The following is an 18,588-nucleotide window of genomic DNA, read 5'->3' on the forward strand; positions in this document are numbered from 1 at the left end:
AATAATCCTATAATTTAACTCTTTTTTTGCCCAGATACCATCATATCACAAGTGAGTGGATATTGAGACAGGTATTATCAATAATCAGTATCATCTTTCTTATAGTTCCCTAGGTTGCAATAGTTGGTGAAAATGATTTTTTCAGCTCAGCTCAACTTAAAAAAAAAAAAAAAAGAAAAGAAAAAAAAAATCTTTCTGCATTTACCCAGAGTTTATTTCAGTTGTATCAAAAACACATACCTAGGTGTAAAATATAGGTAGAAAAGTTTGTCTGATCCTCACAATGGGAGGATAAAAAAAGAGTAAACAACTTACCATCTGTTTAATGCACCATGACGTGGAATTAATGCATTGTAGAATTGTTCCAGACTGAACAGGGATGCCAAATTCTCCTCTAAGATAAATTTCCACTCTGGGAGGATCTGAGAAAGTTTATCATATATACCTCCATAAAGTAGACGTAAAATGATAAGAAAAATTCTTGATCTTCCTGAGCCCCTTGAAAGTAGGAAATGTTTCTTCGAATTATTTTGTTCCTTCAGTCTGCAGTGGCCTAGAAGGCAACAAACTGACCAGAGTGCTCTAAGAATAGTCTCACCATTGTTTAAAATATTGGCTCTTGCCCTGCCCATAGATTTATCATCCTTGGACCATGAAATGACTTTTAAAAATTAGAATCCATTGTCAATATTTTAATATTAGAAGATTTCATGATTTTTGCCAAATCTAGAATTTTTTGGCATATCCTGAAAAATTGGTTGGTGCAGCAGCTGAGAATCCACATCACATACATTACCCATCCTCTGAGGAGGCTCCGGTTCAGCTGGAGCAAGCTCCCTCCCTTTTCACATAGCATACTACTGGCTTGTTTTGCTTATTTCTATTACCTCCTTGGATTCTATGGAACTTTAAGTTTTCTACTATTTCTCCTCTCTAAGTGTTGTTTTCATAGGTATTTCAGGGTATATTAGCCCCAGTGGATGCTCCACGGAAGAGAAAAAAGAACAATATAAATCAAGTCTATTAAGTAAAGAAACTTGACTGTACTTGTTTTACGCAATGTTTTCCAAAAACCACTCGCTACAGAGCATTTTATTGGGTAACACATACTAATATATAACAGGACTGGTAATTTATGGTAATCTAATTTAATTTTTTCTTACCCACTGAAAAAATATGACAACTTGTCTTGGCCAAACTCCTCTAAAGGCAAAGTTTATATGCTTAAACTTTTGGCAAATAGGAGGAGGGAGATTTGTAATCCCAAGGCAACAAGAATAAGAGGGAAAGGAGAATAAAACATAGAGGAAAAGCTAATCCAAGGTGGTACTTGACCAAGCCAGAGATTTACAAGAAAACTAGCTGAATGTTCAGCAATGAACATTACACGATGGCCCTATGGAACTATAATGCTTCAAAATAGCCATTGCTGGTGCCTTCTTGCCTCTTGTATCTTTCTAGCCAGTAGTCCATGTCTTTTTATTTATTTATTTTTCTAATGTTGGTTACCTCTCCCCTCCAAGTAGCCCTGAGGAAAGCCATGTACCACAGGGGAATGCTTCAGCAAAATCCAACAGTGGCGGGAGTTTCCAGAATCTTCAGGATCTTGTTGCATTGAATCTACAAGACAGAACCGCTGCTCCTTCCTCTGTGACAGGCACAGTTTAAGCCCTGTTGGAGATTTACATTTATTCAAGTTCAGGCCCACCCATCGAAAAATGTTAGGAGATAATGCATTGGCTGTCACCAAGGTGTTAGAGGCCATGGCACGGTTGGAGTCGTGGATCAAACCAGGCCTGACTTGTGTCTCCTTTAAAGTCCAGACACCTTGATAAGGGGTTAAGGATAGGAAAGTTGAGTAACACTGAGAAAAGAGTCTGTGCTCTGTGTCGTGTGCTCGCCTACGTGACTTCCCACACACTCTCCCTACAGAAGGGAACAATGTGGTCAGGGTCATAAACTCTTAGTTGGTCCTTGTTGTTCCTGTACTGCCCATAACCCACTCCCTGGTTGATTGTAACTTCTTGTATCAATAGTAGCTAATGGCATTAGCTGTGATTACCTGGCATCATGAGTTTTGTTTGTAGTTAATGTAAAACTTGTTATAGGAACTTGCAGTTATCTGACTAGATACTGATGTATTACTCCTTCTATTGTGGTCTGCCTTATAAATGCTTGTAAGATGTGGAATAAAATCAACACTGTGGGACATTCTCCTCAGTGCTCCTCCTGCCCCCATCTCTCTGCTTCTCGAGTTCTTTTCTTCATCCTCTTACCCTCACGTTCCTGGTCGATTTGTCACGCTGGCCGATTTGTCGCGCTGGCCGCTACACCAAGGAATCTTTACTGGGCAAGTGATAGATAAGGTAGAAAGGATCAAGTGAATCAGGATGATAGATACTTCAAGGTTGACATACTCTCTGTCAGGTGAGGCTTAACCCTGAAAACTCAACTCAGCAGGAAAAAAAACAACTTCAGAGAAACTGTTTGAATCCATTTCTCTAGTATTTTTTTTTATATTACTCATTTCCTTTACATACCAGAAATTCCTATATTCCTATAGTATATAAAACTACACAAATTTTCCAGTTTCTTGCTTTGCTCCCACTAAGGCTTGGCATTGATGCTTTCTATGATTGGCTATCTTCTATCTCTACATGAGAACAAAAATATTGCAAGTTTACTCACAATAACTATTTTTAAAATTTGTTTTATGTCAAGAATATTATGCAAAAAAGTTGATGGTAACTAAAAGCTATCTTCCTCATTGATAGATAATAATTCTTTGAAAAATCAAGATGAAACATCCTGCTTACAGTTTGTAGGATCTAAGTGGAAGAACACTCACATAGAACATATTTTCTACTAATTACATCAAAATTTCACAATTGTTTTTTGACAGAATTTTATAGCTAGAAAACTGGTAGTAAAAAGAGTATAAACATTCAATTTCTTACTCTAACAGACACATTTATTTTTTCTTGCTGTATTTTTTCTCTTCTCTATGAACTCTCTGTTCTTTTTTATTGATCTGTTTGTGTGTTCTTTTGCCAATATCACACTGTCTTGATTTCTGTAGCTTTATAGTATGACTTGAAACCAGGCAGTGTCAGTGCTCTGACTTTGTTGTCTTTCTCCAATGTTGTGTTGCCTCTCCATATAAACTTTAGAATCAGTTAATTGCTGTCCATAAAATAACTTGTTGGGATTTTGATTGAGATTGTGAGAAATCCATAAATCATGTGGAGAAGAACTGAGATCTTGACAATATTAAATTCTCCCATTATGAACATGAATTATCTCTTCATTTATTTAGTTCTTTGATCTTTATTAGAGCTTCATAATTTCTTGATCCAGAGCTTATACATATTCTGTGTATATATTTTGACATACGTAAGTATTTCATTTAACAATTTCTTGATTGAAATGGTATTTGTTTTTATTTCTTTTCTTTTATTTATTTATTTATTTATGTATTTATCTTTATTTATTTTCAGCATAACAGTATTCATTATTTTTGCACCACACCCAGTGCTCCATGCAACCCGTGCCCTCTCTAATACCAACCACCTGGTTATTTGTTTGAATTTCTAATTCCACTTGTTCATTGCTGATATGAATATTGAATTTAACCCCCTCCTTAAATATATGGAACTATTAATTATTTAATTAATTATTTCTTATTTTAAGTTAATTAAATTAATAGCTCCTGATGAAGACAATATGTATGTTTATTCCAGTTGTTTATTTCATTTTATTTTTTCCTCCTTCTCCCTCTGTATCTTGGATCATATCAAAGACATAATCTCAGATACCTGAGATTACAGCTAACTGTTTTGTGTTCACAACTGGTGCCTAAGTCAGAGAAGAAGGCTAGTTCTTGCTGTGTGCCCAACTATGTGTAAAGGTCTGAGTTGGGGACCTATTAAAATTCATATTAATTTAAGAGAGGGTTACTATGCTCCTGGTACAGATGAGGCAACTGAATCTCACAGAGTTTACATAACTTAGTGTGAGTCACATCAACAGAAAAATTTGACTCCAGGCCTTTCCTAAACATTTCTACAGCCTACATGATATTGCACAACCATAGTAACATAGACAGCTTCTATTCCTGAGTGTCTTAAGGGACATGACTTAATATAAAGTGGTTCTTGATAGTCTTGTTTGCAAGCTCTGCTCATCTGTTCATCCTCTCTGAGATAAATTGACCCAAGCAAAAAACCAAGTTCTGAAGTCCCTAAGCACCTTACAAACTTTGAAAAGGGAGAAAACTGGTGTCATATTTTCCCAGTTCTCTCCTGTCTGCTCTCAGAAAATGACCACCCCACAAAGTAACTCAAAGAGCAATCGGTTTAGGGAATTCAAGATGGTATTGCTTCCCCCAAACTGCACTAAAATTGAGACAATTTTAATGAATTTTCAAAGACAGAGCAACTTATTTTTGGCAACAATACATCTTACCTATTGAAACATTCAGAAATTATGTAAACTCTGACACATGCAATGGTTATCTGTTAAATGTCCAAAAAAAAAAAAATTTGTATGTAATTAAGCATACTTTTATTGTGCCCTCCTCTCATATTTGCCTTCTCTTCTCATTAGTCTACTTGGCAAATTAGGCCAACAAAATGGCAAAATGTAAGTATTGTTTTTACATTTTTTTTATTTCAGAAGTATTTATACAAGAAGAAAAGTTGGAGGAGTGTATCGTCCACCTTATAACCATCCATTACGGTTTTCCTATTCCAGTGGGTTAACACACACACACACACACACACACACACCCTGCTCTGTGTACTCTCAAACTTATTTTTAGTATCTTTATGTAAGTGAAACTTTACTTTTGTAACTTTGCATCTCACTCTACATATGCTTTGTCCAGCCTTCCTTCATATCCATAGCTTCAATTAACATCTGAAATTTAGATTCTAAATACCATTATTGCCAAATCTGTATCACCAGCCCAGAGCTCAAAAGATGATATATTTTCCAATGTGATCTCCTTTTATTTTCTTTGGCTTTCTTCTTAAATTTCTCTTTGGCTTTATTTATTCTCTTTGTCTTCCTCCTTTCAGAAGTTGCTACTCTGTGCCTTTCATGGATATCCCCTATATATGTTCAGTTGACCCCTTGTTCGTCTCACTAACAGGAACCTCCTAGCTCTTGCACGATTTCTATACATTAGTTTGTATTCACTTTATTCTCTCCGGTTGTCTTAAACCCATATTTTTATACTCAACAAGACTATCTTTAAAGATGGGTGTAGACTCTTCAGATATGCAAACCCAGAAACCCACATAAACCTAAAAACTATTCCTAAATGGAGTACTCACACCAGGGATGTCAATAAAATAAAAAAGAATGTCAAACATTGAAGCCATAGAATACAAGTAAAATTGATGAATGTGTACTAGTAAAATTTATAATTAAGATAAAATACTTGTTACTTTCATGATTGTGCAATTTTTCTTTCCAATGGAAATTTCTAAAATGGAAAAGACATAAAATGGAAAGTATTTTCAACAGTACATTAAAAAGATTATTCACCACGACCAAGTGGGATTTATTCCGGGGATGCAAGGTTGGTTCAACATCCGCAAATCAGTCAATGTGATACAACACATCAATAAAAGTAAGAACAAGAACCATATGATACTCTCAATAGATGCTGAAAAAGCATTTGACAAAGTACAACATCCCTTCCTGATCAAAACTCTTCAAAGTGTAGGGATAGAGGGCACATACCTCAATATCATCAAAGCCATCTATGAAAAACCCACCGCAAATATCATTCTCAATGGAGAAAAACTGAAAGCTTTTCCGCTAAAGTCAGGAACACGGCAGGGATGTCCATTATCACCACTGCTATTCAACATAGTACTAGAGGTCCTAGCCTCAGCAATCAGACAACAAAAGGAAATTAAAGGCATCCAAATCGGCAAAGAAGAAGTCAAATTATCACTCTTCGCAGATGATATGATACTATATGTGGAAAACCCAAAAGACTCCACTCCAAAACTGCTAGAACGTATACAGGAACTCAGTAAAGTGTCAGGATATAAAATCAATGCACAGAAATCAGTTGCATTTCTCTACACCAACAGCAAGACAGAAGAAAGGGAAATTAAGGAGTCAATCCCATTTACAATTGCACCCAAAACCATAAGATACCTAGGAATAAACCTAACCAAAGAGACACAGAATCTATACTCAGAAAACTATAAAGTACTCATGAAAGAAATTGAGGAAGACACAAAGAAATGGAAAAATGTTCCATGCTCCTGGATTGGAAGAATAAATATTGTGAAAATGTCTATGCTACCTAAAGCAATCTACACATTTAATGCAATTCCTATCAAAGTACCATCCATCTTTTTCAAAGAAATGGAACAAATAATTCTAAAATTTATATGGAACCAGAAAAGATCTCGAATAGCTAAAGGGATATTGAAAAAGAAAGCCAACGTTGGTGGCATCACAATCCCGGACTTCAAGCTCTATTACAAAGCTGTCATCATCAAGACAGCATGGTACTGGCACAAAAACAGACCCATAGATCAATGGAACAGAATAGAGAGCCCAGAAATAGACTCTCAACTCTATGGTCAACTAATCTTCGACAAAGCAGGAAAGAATGTCCAATGGAAAAAAGACAGCCTCTTCAATAAATGGTGCTGGGAAAATTGGACAGCCACATGCAGAAAAATGAAATTGGACCATTTCCTTACACCACACACGAAAATAGACTCAAAATGGATGAAGGACCTCAATGTGCGAAAGGAATCCATCAAAATCCTTGAGGAGAACACAGGCAGCAACCTCTTCGACCTCAGCCGCAGCAACATCGTCTTAGGAACAACGCCAAAGGCAAGGGAAGCAAGGGCAAAAATGAACTATTGGGATTTCATCAAGATCAAAAGTTTTTGCACAGCAAAGGAAACAGTTCACAAAATCAAAAGACAACTGACAGAATGGGAGAAGATATTTGCAAACGACATATCAGATAAAGGACTAGTGTCCAGAATCTATAAAGAGCTTAGCAAACTCAACACCCAAAGAACAAATAATCCAATCAAGAAATGGGCAGAGGACATGAACAGACATTTCTGCAAAGAAGACATCCAGATGGCCAACAGACACATGAAAAAGTGCTCCATATCACTCGGCATCAGGGAAATACAAATCAAAACCACAATGCGATATCACCTCACACCAGTCAGAATGGCTAAAATCAACAAGTCAGGAAATGACAGATGCTGGCGAGGATGCGGAGAAAGGGGAACCCTCCTACACTGTTGGTGGGAATGCAAGCTGGTGCAGCCACTCTGGAAAACAGCATGGAGGTTCCTCAAAATGTTGAAAATAGAACTGCCCTATGACCCAGCAATTGCACTATTGGGTATTTACCCTAAAGATACAAACGTAGTGATCCAAAGGGGCACGTGTACTCGAATGTTTATAGCAGCAATGTCCACAATAGCCAAACTATGGAAAGAACCTAGATGTCCATCAACAGATGAATGGATCAAGAAGATGTGGTATATATACACAATGGAATACTATGCAGCCATCAAAAGAAATGAAATCTTGCCATTTGCGACAACATGGATGGAACTAGAGCGTATCATGCTTAGCGAAATAAGTCAGGCGGAGAAAGACAACTATCATATGATCTCCCTGATATGAGGAAGTGGTATTGCAACATGGGGGCTTAAGTGGGTACGAGAAGAATAAATGAAAGAAGATGGGATTGGGAGGGAGACAAACCATAAGTGACTCTTAATCTCACAAAACAAACTGAGGGTTGCTGGGGGGAGGGGGTTTGGGAGAAGGGGGTGGTATTATGGACATTGGGGAGGGTATGTGCTTTGGTGAGTGCTGTGAAGTGTGTAAACCTGGTGATTCACAGACCTGTACCACTGGGGATAAAAATACATGTTTATAAAAAATAAAAAATTATATTAAAATAAATAAATAAAAAGGAAAAAAATGGAAAGTATTTATATAAAAAGTCAAAAAATTCAAAGATGGAATGGATGACAGGCAGATTGGAGAAGAAATTCCTGTCTTATTTGAAGGAAAGCTTTGTTTGCTGATTATAATATGGCCTTAAACATTCTATGTATTCTCTAAACCACTAGAGGAAAAAGAGCAACAGTTTTAAAACATAAGAGGAAAAGGGCAGGAGAAAATAGTAAAATAAAAATTGAACAGTGAAAAAATATAAAGCAAAAGCATTGACTGTAAGAGCAGGCATAAAATAAATGTGTCAGTGACCAGGTATAATGTCAGAGAGGAGACAAAACCAATCAAGGATTATAATAAATGTGAATGTTGAAAACTTCTCCCACCACCTCATCTAAGTTATCCAGAACAGGAACAGTGTGAGCCCCTCCTCATGTCTTACTTCCGGCGGGTGAATTTCCTAGTGGGGGACACCAGGTCTGCTATATGCATACAAGGTGGCTGCTTGCAAGCTTAGGGTAAGTAGCTGGAGCTGAGATTTCCAGCCTTGGAGCATATACACACATGCATGCCAGCCTTATCATCGTGCAAGTTGATGGAGCCTCTGGTACAAAGAGACATATGGAACCCTGGCGAGGGACATGTTATTTACTTGAGCTGGTGTTCTAAATGACCTAGAAATCGAAGTCATTTTGTAGGTACCTTTTTCAGGGAGGAATTTAAGTCATATTTTATTTTGCAACTTGATACTTTGATATATAACTTTTAAAATATTTGGACATATGGTATCTAGGCTTCCCTTTATACATTTACTCAAAGCCCTAAGTGGGAAACTGTCTCTTTACCCCCCTGGAAAAATTTCCCTTTGCAGAATTACAAGCCTGCACATCTAAAAGCTAAAAGATACAGCTCCTGAAAAGCATTTTTTCCATTTGCAGATATACTTTCTCACACTCTTGGATTCATTTTCATTCTTTTGAAACAGCACATTTAAAGACAGAATGCAAACCCAGCCCAGTAGATACTATTGTTCTTCTCTTCTCTACTGCTTAATTGCCTAAATTCCGTGTGATCCCTTTCACTTCCAAAGAGAAAATAAGACCTTAAGTTAGGGTTTTCAAAAGCATGAACGTACATCATCGCACTGCATCCTCACGGTAGCCCTGGGAAGGAGGTAGCAGGGCATTTCCAGGAGCCAGAGGATAGAGTTGCATAATGGGTGGGACTGGGAACCAAACCTACAGTTTGGAGATGTAAATGGATGTTTTGTACTCAGTTTAAAAGGTTATCCAGACTGTTTTTAGAAAGAAGATCAGGAGGACAAAAAATCCCCTCTGCAATTGTGTGCTTGGGCTCCATTGAAACTGAGCTACTTTGCACAGATCTTGGTGTTTCCTGATCCAGATGGGAACCCTGCCCTGTGTGGCTGAGAAGGATCCCAAAGGGCTGTGACCAGAAGTTTCAGGACCTCTCACTGATTGCCTGCTCTTTCTTTCCCCTAGTGTGCTACTTCCCCTTTCTCTACAGTCTTTCATGAGTACACCCTGTGGAGTCTTTTGAGTCCTTTCAATTAACCAACCGGGCATATACTGGTGAAAATGCAAATAAAGTATGTAAAATGGAACTCTATTTATTGTGGATACATTTAAAGGAATGTAATTCTAATTATTTTACCGGTAGAAAAACTAAACCAGAGAAGTTACAGGGTTTGTTCAATATCCCACAGCAAATTCCAAATTATTGTACTAGGAAAAAAAAAAAATGCAGAGGGGAGTGGTCACTGAGTTACGAATGGTTAAAATTAGGTTCTCACTTCAACTGTTATAAGCAAGTTATGCCACCAGAAATGAATTGCTGATCTCCATATTCTTAAGATGGCAATCTGAAGTAATAATACAGCCTTGTCTGTGTCAGCATGACAGAGCAAAAATAGAAACATTTCACAATAGACAGGCAGTGTCTCTCTTTCAAGAGGACAGATGATGAAAAATGTTTAAATCAGTTGACTTTCAGATTAAAGTACATAACTCCTAACTAAAAGCATATGTGTGTGTGTGTGTGTGTGTGTGTGTGTGTGTGTGTGTGTTTGAGAGAGAGAGATAGAGACAGAAAGAGATTGAAATTTGGGAGTAGACTTTGTAATGATTAAAAAGGAGATAAAAGAACTTGATGATGAGAAAAAAGGTATTTCACCACAAAAGCAAGCAATATTTCCTGATAACTTTGATTATTAAAAAACAAAAAACAAATGGAAAGAGTTGGTAGGTCAAGAAATGAGAATAAACAATGTAAGAAGACTAAATTGAGAAAATACAAATAAACTGAATAATTTCAGGGAGAAGAAATTGAAGAAAAAAAGAACTAAAAGGGCAAGTAACATAGTGTCAAAACAAGAAGCCTAATTTGGGAAGTAAAAAACATGATTCAAAAGCAATTATTATCTCAGAAATGAAGACCATTAAGCTCTTGAAAGTAGCTTAGTGGTTTAATGTTTCCAACCTAATTGATACGGTTTTCAATAACATAAAGGATACAGGTGAATTGAACAAGACAAATAAAAAACAGAAGTAAATAATACAAAGGACATTTAATATATATTACACATGCATATACATAAACATATAGAAAATTAAAAGATGGTTAAGACCATTCTTACCATTCTCATGAATGACCCCCAAAGAAAATATATCTCTTTTACATAATTCTTGTTTAAAAAAACCTAAACTACATAAAAAGCAGGAGCTTTGGCTGATAACTAGTGAAAAAGTCAATCATTCACTACAAATACAGATTTCAGAAGAAAAGTTTCTAGGTGGAAGTCATAAAAAAGTTTTTGATCAAACTCACCATGATCTCCTTTTAAAATAATTTAAATGGCACCATGTTAAGCAAACATTAGAGTTCATACTAGTTTTATTCGTAGGTTAATAGTAAAAAGGAGTTGATACTAGTTTTATTTGTAGGTTAATAGTAAAAAAGCGATTAGCACACAGGAGGTTCCTAAGTGTTGAAGTGGAATATAATGTTGCAGCTAAAAAATTAGCCGAGACCTAGAGCTGGAATCATCACTGTGTTAGAATTAATTGCCTACTATTTGGGGGAACCAATAAATATGTGTGCAGAATTATTTAATGCATTAAAGTGAATTAAACTAAATTAAATTAATTACAAGTGCAGTTCCTAGTAAACTGGTGGAGAAGGTAAAACTATTATATATGTGTGATATTTTTGTTTTTATTGTAACTATGGTTTCAAAGAACATTTATAAAATGACATTTGCCATTTGCCTACAGCCTTAGGATAAAATACAAGGAATTATACTGCTTACTTAAAGTTGTAGGGACATTTATGCAATGTAAACTAGAATATACACTGATAAAAAAGAATAGTTCAAAACACAGTTGTTGTCTTGCTCAGCATAGGAACATAGCTTTACATTTCTTCCAGAGAAGGATTAAGCTCATTTAACAAATTGTTGGCAGGTCCTAAGACACTCACGTTTTGAACTTATTCTGCTTTTATATAGAAAGTCTAAATTTGAAAATTTGAAAACTCAGTTTTATGACATTCTGTTACCCTCTTACTAATTTAGTCAACACCTTACAATTGACTATTTCATCCCTTGGGGAAATGTAAAATTTAAAAAGACATTAAAGTCAGATAACGTCACTGCCTATCAGAGAAGCGACAGGGAAATACTATTACACAGCATGTTATGTGATGACACTCGTGATTAAGATAATAAATATTTTTTGAGAGCTAAAGAGCTGGTCATGTGCACGTATTCCCAAAGTTTTAGAAGAGGGAAGGATAGTTGAAATATAGTAGTAAAATAAAGCGGTAAGGGGTATTAACTTCAATTGGACCATGTTTCAAATGTTGATAAGAGAATTCTTCAAACTTTAGAATGTACTTTACACAGAATAAATTTATAACTGTAGATAAGACCAGGATGTCCTACTAAAAGGGGACTGATTTTTAAATCTTGAAGGCCAGGCCCATTCCAGAACAATAGATTGATCCCTTTGAATTAACATGTCATGTGTATATGTATATGTATGTATGTTATATATACTACAGATATATATATATATTACTGTTATCTATACTACTAATATGCTATTGTGTGTTATATATACTACTAGTAATATGAATTTATTTACACTATGCTGATATATTATTATATATAATTGTATATAACATAATACTATATAATATAATCAAGGCAAGGTATAAAATGCACCCATTAAATGAAATACTTAAGTTAGATTACTTTTATATTTAAATCTAAATTTAAATCTAATTTAAATTAATTTAATTTAATCTAATTTAAATCTAATCATTTAGATTACTTCATCTTTTAGAAATATATTTCAAACACTATATAAAAAAAACACAGATGAACATCTTTATAGATAAATCTGTCTTTGCCAGCATAGTTTTCTGTGTAGAACCAATAAGAAAAATATGCTATTAAATGTTTTCCCAAAACACCCCTGACACTGCATCTGTCTTTCAAATTTAGGAAAGTGCATATTTATACCAAAAAGTTGTTGCTTTGTGGGAGAAGATTTGCTGGAGTAAGGTATATGTATAAAGGTCAAAATTCTTGGGGCATCTGGGTGGCTCTGTGGGTTAAGCCTCTGCCTTCAGCTCAAGTCATGATCCCAGAGTCCTGGGATTGAGCCCCACATCTGGCTCTCTGCTCAGCAGGGAGCCTGCTTCCTCCTCACTCTCCGCCTGCCTCTCTGCCTACTTGTGATCTCTCTCTCTCTCTCTCTCTGTCAAGTAAATAAATAAAATATTTTTTTAAAAAGTCAAAATTCTTGAAGGAGGGGGTAGAAAATAAATCAGAACTGAAATTTTCTGCATTGAAGAATTAGAGGAATTTGTAGTCTGTACCCAAAAAGTTTGAGAGAGGGAGAAAGAAACAGGGAGAGAGATGCTAAGTAGAGAGTGAGGACATAGATGGAGGGATTTTCACCTGCAAGAGAAGAAAAAGAAAGGGAATGCTGAGCCATGTAATTAGGAGAAGCAAATCAGGTAAAAATCTCACCTAGTGACAATGGAAGAGATACTGTTCTATGCTGGGCTTTAAGTACAATATCTGCATATCTTCCTGATTCTTAATAACTGTGGCGTAAATTAAATGCTTTTATTTTTTTTGTAAAAATCTATTGTTAAAATTTCCCAAGACTTTAAAACTTCTTGTAAAACATTGCATTTAATTGTTTCATAATATCCCTTTGTAGACTTTCCACAATGTATTTAACCAATAAGATATTGTTTGACCATAGAAATACAATTTTAACTATTATAAATTATGTTTTAGTGAGCCTTGTCGTAACTGGACATTGTCATATATCTTGACTATTTCTAAAATTGAAACTACTGTAACATATGTTGCAATCTTTTCCTTAATTAAAATTGGTCAATGAGCTAAGGGATATTTTAAAGATTCTTTAGTTTATACTTCCAAATTTTCCTCTGGCTAGCAATGCTATATTATTTTATACTCCATCTAGGGTGCATAAGTTTGCCTCTGCACTTACTCAAACTTTACTAGGTAGGAGAAGCTTTTCTCTTTTTTTCTTAAACTTAGTTAATTTGAGGTGAAAAAAACATATCCCAATGTGGATTGGGGTTGCATTCTTTTAAATACTGTTTGCACATTTATAGACCACTTGTATCTCTGTATTCCATCTTTTATGAATTACCTACAGGCAGAAAACCTTTTACTCCTATTGGTGATGGTGTAGAAGTTTTTCCAATATTAAGAGTATTAATAATTTATATGTCAAATATTCTTTTTTTTTTAATGTGTCAGATATTCTGTAATGTCTCCCAGCATTATCATTGTTCTTCTAATTTATTTATGGACATACACTCTCTTTTTTATGTTCATGTCATCAAAGCTACTAATGTTTTTTACTTAAGTTTGCACAACTTGTATATTTAAAATGTTTGTTTATCCTTCTGTATAAAGTATTTTTTCCTCCTAACGATGCTTAAGGTTTCTTCCTACTGATGTTATGATTCAAATTTTGTTTTATTAATATAACTTTAACATACCTAAGACTTATTTGGATAAAATGTTTGATAAGACAGTAACTCCAGCATTTTGCAAATTGCTAAGTCAACTGTTCCAATAATATTTACTAGAAAAAAACCTCTCTTTCTCACTGATCTTAAATACCCCTTATTGTATATCAATATTTATATATAATATAATATAAGAATTTTATATCAGATAAAATGGTATTTTGAAAAATTCAAGAGTGTATACTAAATAAATCCAAAATGCCACTTTGGCATTTCTAGGGAGGATAATGTGGTTTATCTCCTCTAAGAAATTAATTGTTGTGTCACATTAATAGATTTTCTAATATAATATTCCTCATGTTCCTAAAAAGAACATTTTTGGTCATTTCAGATTATTTAAAATAACATGTTACAGTAAATCAGCTAGTGTTCTCCTTAAGATTTCATATGTATTTCATAAGCAAAATTATCATGCATTTTCTTCATTTCTACATTTTAGTAAAACAGTCATGCCGTTCTAATAAACGAGATTTTTTTTTTTTTTGGTTTTTCTACCCTCAGTACATGTAGCATAGAAACTAATATATTGACATTTTAAACTTATTTTTATTCAACCACTTTTTTAATATTCTCATTAACCTGCTGCATTTCCTTTTAGAAATCTAAAAATTGTAGAGGTATAAAATCGTATTTTCACCTTCTATTTTAAATTCACTATGCCTTAGAGCAATAAACAAACAGAGTATAAGAAGGTTCAGTTAACAGGAGAGTAGTTCTCCTCACTTAGTTTATGATTGTAACGGGATTGCCTTTATTAACTTATTATTAACATGATATTAAATATATAAATAATATATTATTTACATGTTAACTGGTACCACAGTCATGTATGAGATGATTTTAGTTGATTAAAGGCTATCTCGTTTTATCTGTATTTCACCCCATTATATTTAACGGAAGTGGTACACCAACATCTAGTGACGTCTCAGCTTCTCCAGGGTACATTTAAGAACAGCTTCTTGGGAACTACAACACTCAAGTTGAAGTCCCCGCTCCACCACTTGCCAACTTGTGTCAGTCTGCTGAACTTCTTTTTATCTTAGTTTGCATACCTGCAAAATGGGATAAAAATAAACTGCTTACCTCACAGGATTGTTGTGAGGATTAAAATTCTCAATATACATAAAGCACTTAAAACCACACCTGTCACGTAGAAAGTGCTGAACATGTTTGTTATTATTATGAGATCCCATGAAAGGATTGATAATATCTTCTAATATTAACTCCTTTAAACTTGATCACTAGGTATGTATTTGTCTAAATATGCATATATACAAAACACACACACTTACATTCTTATACATACTGGGAAATTCTATAAACTCATAGGCATTTTAGTATCCAGAATCCTTATATTAGAAGTATGGTTGGACAAATATGTTCTTGGTGTGCTGTGGCAAGTTTTGGCGTATTTACACTACTTTTGTGTGTCTTTATTTATATGCTCTGGTCCAGATGTGTAGAACAAAATTTGTGTGTGTTTTCTGTTACTACCATAAGAGATCACCACAAACTTCCTGGCTTAAACAACAAAAATGAATTATCTTATAGTTTTGTAATTCAAAATTGTGAGATACGTTGCACTAAAATCAAGATGTCAGGAGGACTTTTTTTTTTTTTGGATCAAGGGAAGAATGAGTTTCCTTCATTCTTCCAGCTTCTAGAGGCCACCCATTCCTTGGTTTACAGTCCTTTTCCCAAGTCTCTAAAGAACTTCTATCATTGTATTTCCTTTTCTGACTACAGTCAAGAAAGTTTCTCTATTTTAAGGACTCAATTAGATTAGACTCATCCAAGATAATCCAGATGGTCTCCCCATCTCAAGATCTTCAACTTTATTCATATCTGCAAAGTCTCTTTTGCGATGTGAGGTACTAGATTTTCAGGATTAGAATTTAGACATCTTAGATTAGTTCTTCTTGTTTATTGGATTTTATGTGGGAAATTTAGTTACATAAATTCTTCCTTCCTTCCTTCCACTCTCTATTCCTGTTTTCCTTCCTTCTTTTCCTTTCCCACTTAAAATCTCTTGATACCCTGGAACTCATTTGCTAATGGTTAGCTGATTCGCCTATTCACACCGTCTGAAAATTTTCTAAAGATTTTGTAACCACCTTGTGGGGTTGTTGGCAGTTATCAGATATGGACTCTTAGATGATTTTACTATGACTCACCTGTTTCACAGATATTTCAGAGGGGTCTTATCAGTTATTTCCTTGCTACAGATATTAAATCGGAAAAATCACCCAAGTATGTTTTCTCATATTTTCCTTCTCCTCTGGAGTTAAATTGTTTTATATCCAAATCACCTTCTCTCACTCAGGAACAGCTAAAATACCTCACACTTTCCTCTTTGCACGCATTGCTTGGGGTGCCATTACAAAATAACCACCGGCTGGCTGGTATACACAACAGCAATTTATTTCTCACAGTTCCTGATTCTAGGAAGTCCAACATCAAGGTGCTGGCAAGATGCTAAGGCCTCTTTTCTTGGCTTGTAGGTGGCTGTCATCTAGTTGTCTGCTCACATGACCTCTTCTCTACGTACAAGTGGAGAGAAAAATCTCTGGTGTCTCGTCCTTTTCTTAGAAAAGAGATATCACTTCTAACAGATCAGAGCTCTATTCTATAATACTGCTCCACTTTAAATGAGTTTTAAAACTCTAAGTTTCTCAGAATATGCAATTTAGACAGTATTAAGATCCTTCTAAGATCAGTTTTTGATCATGCCTCTTGTTTTATTTCTTAAATACAATTCAATTTTATTCTTTTATGGTCACCTTTCCTTATATCATTCATTTATTTGAGATTTCTTTTTTGTTCCTTTTCTATTATCTGAATTAAATTGTTTAACTCATTCATGTTTACCTTTCTTCTTTTATGATATAAATACCTTAAGGCTGCAAATTTTCCACTGTGAATGACTTTAACTACATCTATTATTTATCAGTAAATAAATTTTTTACAATAGATTTTTAATTCATTCTAACTATTACCTAATTTATTTTTATACACCAGGTACTTTAGGTATTTCTTTTAGATTATTTAAATTTTTCTCTGAAGTTTATGTCTTAGTTTGTTTAACTGGGTCTGAAAATTATTCGATTTATTTTTTATTCCAGTAAGAAGAAATGTACAATCCTAGCAAAGACTGAGAATCCTGGAGGAATAGCATAATTGGAGAAGTTCATGATCAAAGTCACATATGGTGACTTTGAGCTATCAGAATCATAGAAATGTGAAAATGTCAGGTAGAAAGATGAAACTCAGAGGAAAGTTCAGACCAGAAATATAAGTTTGAGAATTGTTGGCATAGAGATTGGTTTGAATACAGAAATCAACACGATTCCGAGGGAGAAGAATAACATGAATAACCAGAACGTTAGTAGGTCTAGGACCAAAGGCTAGAGAGCCACCCCAACATCTAGAATTCAAAAAGTTCCAAGTGATAAAGTGGAGGAAACTTAGTTGATAAAATGGAGATGGTTAGTTGTTAAAGACACTGGAGAAATAACTTGGCAGCTGGGGGGAACCTTTCAGTCAAAAATTTATTTTCGTTTTATATATTCCATTGTTTTATAAGGGGGAGAATGCCAAAGTATATTTGAAGGCTAATTTAAGAATCATCATCCTCATCTTGAAGAAAGAGAATGCCTGAAGATACAGAATAGATGAAGGGAAAACAAAATAAAACAAAAAGAAAAATGCTTAAGTCAATCAGAGAAAGACAACTATCATATGATCTCCCTGATATGAGGAAGTGGAGATGCAACATGGGGGTTTGGGAAGGTAGAAAAGGAATAAATGAAACAAGATGGGATCGGGAGGGAGACAAACCATAAGTGACTCTTAATCTTACAAAGCAAACTGATTTGTTAAGGGGGGGGGGGGGGGGCCAGGAGATCGGGGTGAGGTTATGGACATTGGGGAGGGTATGTGCTATGGTGAGTGCTGTGAAGTGTGTAAACCTGGCGATTCACAGACCTGTGCCCCTGGGGATAAAAATACATTATATGTTTATAAAAAAATAAATAAAAGAAAAAAAAGTAAAAATGCAAGGTGGCCTCAAATGAAAAGACTGACAACATCAAATGTTGAGAAGGTAAAAGAAACAAAATTTGTATTTACTGTAAATGGAATACACACTAGCACAATGATTTTGTAAAGAACACAAAACAAGACAAAAAAAACCCTATCCATTTCTTATAACAATCATATACTTTGTGAGCCAGCAATTCTATTTATAGATATTATTCAAAAGAAGCAAAAATCCACATCCAAAAGAAGAATGCCAAGAGTGGCTTTACTCATAATGACCCCCACAAAATAAAATAAATAAATAAAATAAATAAACGATCAGAAAACTTAAAAAATAACCCAATTGTCCATTAATAGGAGTGTGGAAAAACAAACTGCAGTGTGTTCAGAGAATCTAACACTACTCAGCCATAAAAAGAAAACTACCAATCCATGTCACAACATGGGGGAATCTGAAACAAAATTTCTGTAGTGAAAGCA

The sequence above is a fragment of the Mustela nigripes genome, chromosome 3, assembly GCF_022355385.1.
Source record: "Mustela nigripes isolate SB6536 chromosome 3, MUSNIG.SB6536, whole genome shotgun sequence".
Classification (NCBI taxonomy): domain Eukaryota; kingdom Metazoa; phylum Chordata; class Mammalia; order Carnivora; family Mustelidae; genus Mustela; species Mustela nigripes.